Source organism: Bos mutus, chromosome 6 (genome assembly GCF_027580195.1).
Source record: "Bos mutus isolate GX-2022 chromosome 6, NWIPB_WYAK_1.1, whole genome shotgun sequence".
Taxonomy (NCBI): Eukaryota; Metazoa; Chordata; class Mammalia; order Artiodactyla; family Bovidae; genus Bos; species Bos mutus.
Genome location: NC_091622.1, coordinates 84,349,440 through 84,354,108, shown reverse-complemented (window position 1 = coordinate 84,354,108; position 4,669 = coordinate 84,349,440). Strand labels below are relative to the sequence as shown.

Below are 4,669 nucleotides of genomic sequence, written 5' to 3'. Positions count from 1 at the left end.
ACAAAAATAGGATACAAAATGAAGTTCAGAAGAAGGTACTTAGAGGATAAATTCTTTCAAAGAGTAAGTTTAGAGAAAGTATTGAAGAAGTGAGAGGAATAGAAGAAAGGTTACAAATGTTCAGAAAAGGAAATGATCATAATTCAGAAGCAATATTCTCAAAGGAAAGTGACTAAAGCTATACTAAACTGATTAAAGTTATATTCAAAAGATGCTCATGTTCATATAAAGAGGAAAAACTTCAGTCAAAGAACTGAAGGAATAACTTCAGTCAAAAGAACAAAGGTGAGCTAAATGAAATAGAGCTAATAAAATAGGTGTTAAAATATGCAGAAAGAAATGCTTGGAATGCTCAAACAAATCAGAATGTATCTCTGTTGACACATGCTGCTTCCTTATCTGAAAATTCTCTACATCCTAGGCAATTTCCTCTTACCCTAGAGCCAGGGATTTATTGTACACAAAATCACAAAATCCTCTGTGCTTTTATCTATTTGCTTTCCAAAGCCTCTAAACTGGAGATTAGCTTGCAGAGAAATTGCCTAGGCAGACTCTTGGAAACAGTCTTTAGCTCATAGTCATTGTGACCTTACCAAGTGGCAGTTATATTTTAACTACTTAATTGATTCTGTCCCGGATATAACAGAGAGCTACCTCTGAAATTAAGGAAGCTTATGAAGGTTTGGATTTTATCAAGATGTCTAAGAGATGGGCTTTTCTTCTTGTGCTTTCTTTTTATTTCAGCTGTGACTTCTGTGAAAAGGTGCTGGTGTGTCCAATGGAATAGAATCACTGGATCAATTTCAAGACAGTTTTGGATGAACTTGCTCAGAGGGATCATGAAGTGACTGTGCTAGCATCTTCAGCTTCCATCCTGGTGGATCCCAGTAAACCATCTACCCTTAAATTTGAGGCTTATCCTATATCCTTCACTAAGAATGAGCCTGATTTGCATTTTATGAAATAGATCAAGATATGGGCATATGAATTACCAAAGAGTACATTATGGGCATATGATTCAAAGATGCAAAAAAACATATCACAAATATTCTGATACTGTTCAAAAGCTCTATGCGGATGCAGTTTTAAACAAAAAAACTTATGAAAAACTGAGAGAGTCCAGATGTGATGTTGTTCTTAGAGATGCAATTTCTCCTTGTGTTGAGCTGCTGGTTAAACTGCTTACCCTACCTTTGGTCTACAGTGTTAAATTTACCACAGGCAATACATATGAAAAACTCTGTGAAGGGCTTATATGACCTCCTTCCTACATACCTATTATAATATTTGAACTAAGTGACAAAATGATATTTATGGAGAGAGTGACAAATATGGTGTATGACCTATATTTTGACTTTGCATGAGACTTTTAACAAGAAGTGGGATAAATTTTACAGTGAAGTATTAGGTAAGTCTGGTTTATTACATTTTCCCTCCAGTAGATGAAAAGAAATCTTATCTTCTTTGTGTGGGTTAGAGTGGTATAATTTGTATCTTCTTATGTTTAGTGTCAAAATGGAAATATAACAACTTCTTAGTCAAAAGGTATCAACTATTCAGGAGAATGTGCAAAGTAGTCTAGAACTCTGTGACACTGGAGATGTTCCTGTGACAATAATAACCCAATATGTTAATATTCCTGAGGCTTATTTATTTTGAAAGCTACATATGCACTGCACTTTTCATAAATTATAATGTCTGTTATTTATTGCTGTAAAATAAGCTATCCTAAAACTCATGGTTTAAAAGACAAACCATACTGTTTGCACACAACCCTATGAATCAGAAAAATGGGCTGGGCATAAGAAAATGTCTCTTCAGTGGGTTTTGCCTGGGCTTAATCTTTATGCTACTGTTAGTTACCAGGTTTGACAGAAGTGGAACAGTCCAAGAAAGTGTCACTCACATGGCTGGGGTTTGCAGATTAGCAGGATACTTTGATGTCTCCTCCAGGTGACCTCTCCAACAGAAAACCTTGGACCTTTTTAGATGATAGCAGAATTCTAGAATAGGTTGCATGAAAGTTTTAGACTAGATTTGGAAGTCACACAAAATCACTTCTGTCACCTTCTATTGGTAAACCAGGTCAGGAGGAAAGCCCAAATTCAAAGGGTGAAGAAATAGCCTCCACCTCTTAATAGGAGGAATTACAAAGAGTATTAGCCATTTCTGATATGCTATAGTAAGAAATTTCATTAACTATATTTAAAAATCAAATGAAGTTTAGTCATGAGGAAATATCCTTCTAAACCTGGATCAGTAAAAAAAAAAATCTATGTCCAAAGCAATCTGACATTTTGTATAAACTTTGTGTTTATTTGTCTTTAAAATTAAACATTTCTATGAACTCATAGCTGAGGCTCTGTTTAGCTTTCAGAATCAAAGTTCCTGACTTCTCCATCTAGATTCAGTTCTTCTATTATTTTAATCTCTCTAACATCTCCATTATCTAGTATCTCTATTGAGAAGAAAAATTGCTTAGTTGTGAATGAGTTTCTCTGGAAACTATCTAGTATTACTCTTTCCCTCTCAATGGATTAAATGTCATTTACTAAGTAAACCTCTAGTCTTTTCCATTTTAATGCTTTCTCTGTTTCTTGGGATTGATCACTTAATAAGGCTTTCTTATCCCTCCTTGCTCTTCTTTGGAACTCTGCATTCAAATGGATATATCTTGCCTTTTCTCCTTTGCCTTTAGCTTCTATTCATTTCTCAGCTATTTGTAAGGCTTCCTCAGACAACCATTTTGCTGTTTTGCATTTCTTTTTGAGAGAATGGTTTTGATCACTGCCTCCTGTACAATGTTGTGAACCTCTGTTCAAGGTTCTTCATGCACTTTGTCTATCAGATCTAATCCCTTGAATCTATTTGTCACTGCTAATACTATGCTAAGTCACTTCAGTCGTGTCCGACTCTGTGTGACCCCATAGATGGCAGCCCACCAGGCTCCCCCATCCCTGGGATTCTCCAGGCAAGAATACTGGAGTGGGTTGCCATTTCCTTCTCCAATGCATGAAAGAGAAAAGTGAAAGTGAAGTCGCTCAGTCGTGTCCGACTCTTAGCGACCCCATGGACTGCAGCCTACCAGGCTCCTCTGTCCATGGATTTTCCAAGCAAGAGTACTGGAGTGGGGTGCCATTGCCACTGTATAATCGTAAGGGATTTGATTTAGGTCATACCTGAATGGTCTAGTGGTTTTCCCTACTTTCTTCAATTCAAGTCTGAATTTGGTAATACGGAGTTCATGATCTGAGCCACAGTCAGCTCCCATCTTTTCTTTGCTGATGGTATAGAGCTTCTTCCACTTTGGCTGCAAAAAATATAATCAATCAGATTTTGGTATTGACCATCATCTGGTGATGTCCAATGTAGAATCTTCTCTGGTTATAACTAGAGTGTTCTCTTGGCAAAACTCTGTTAGTCTTCGCCCCACTTCATTTTTGTACTCCAAAGCCATATTTGCCTGTTTACTCCAGGTATCTCTTGACTTCCTACTTTTGCATTTCAGCCCCCTATGATGAAAAAGAAATATTTTTTGATGTTAGTTCTAGAAGGTCTTGTAGGTCTTCAGAGAACCATTCAAATTCAGCTTCTTTGGCCTTAGTGATTGGGGCATATACTTGGATTACTATGGTATTGAATAGTTTGCTTTGGAATCGAACAGAGATCCTTCTGTCATTTTTGAAATTGCATCCAAGTATTGCATTTCAGACTCTTTTCTTGACTATGAAGGCTTTTCCATTTCTTAAAAGGGATTCTTGTCCACAGTAGATATAATGGTCATCTGAATTGTATTTACTCATTCTGCTCCATTTTAGTACACTGATTCCTAAAATGTCAATGTTCACTCTTACTATCTCCTGTTTCAGTTCAGTTCAGTTCAATAGCTCAGTCATGCCCGACTCTTTGTAACCCCATGGACTGCAGCACACCAGGCCTCCCTGTCCATCTCCAACTCCCAGAGTTTACTCAAACTCATGTCCATTGAGTTGGAGATGCCATCCAACCATCTCATCTTCTGTTGTTCCCTTCTCCTCCTGCCTTCAATCTTTCCCAGCATTAGGGTTTTTTTTTTTTTTCAAATGAGTCAGTTCTTCACATCAGGTGGCCAAAGTATTTGAGTTTTAGCTTCAACATTAGTACCTCCAATGAACACCCAAGACTGATCTCCTTTAGGATGGACTGGTTGGATCTCCTTGCAGTCCAAGGGACTCTCAAGATTCTTCTCCAACACCACAAGTCAAAAGTATCAATTATTCGGTGCTCAGCTTTCTTTAGAGTCCAACTCTCAAATCCATACATGACTACTGGAAAAACCATAGCTTTGACTAGATGGACCTTTGTCAGCAAAGTAATGTCTCTGCTTTTTAATAAGCTGTCTAGATTGGTCATAACTTTTTGTATTGTCATGACTTTGAGAATTTACTCAACTAAGCAATTTTTCAAAATCTCCTGTTTGGTCAATTGCAAATTACCTTGATTCATGGACCTAACATTTCAGTTTCCTAGGCAATACTGTTCTTTACAGCATCAGACTTGACTTCCATCAGCAGTCACATCCACAACTGGACATTGTTTTCACTTTGGCTCAGCCTCTTCATTCTTTCTGGAGTTATTTCTCCGTTCCACTCTTCTCCATCAGCATATTGGGCACCTACCAACCTAGGGA

At 37.4% G+C, this 4,669-nt stretch overlaps 1 pseudogene; it reads left to right on the top strand.

Moving 5' to 3' along the window:
- The first annotated feature begins 697 nt into the window (after positions 1–697).
- Positions 698–2,854, top strand: LOC102284885 (UDP-glucuronosyltransferase 2B17-like; annotated as a pseudogene).
- Positions 2,855–4,669: the final 1,815 nt, after the last annotated feature.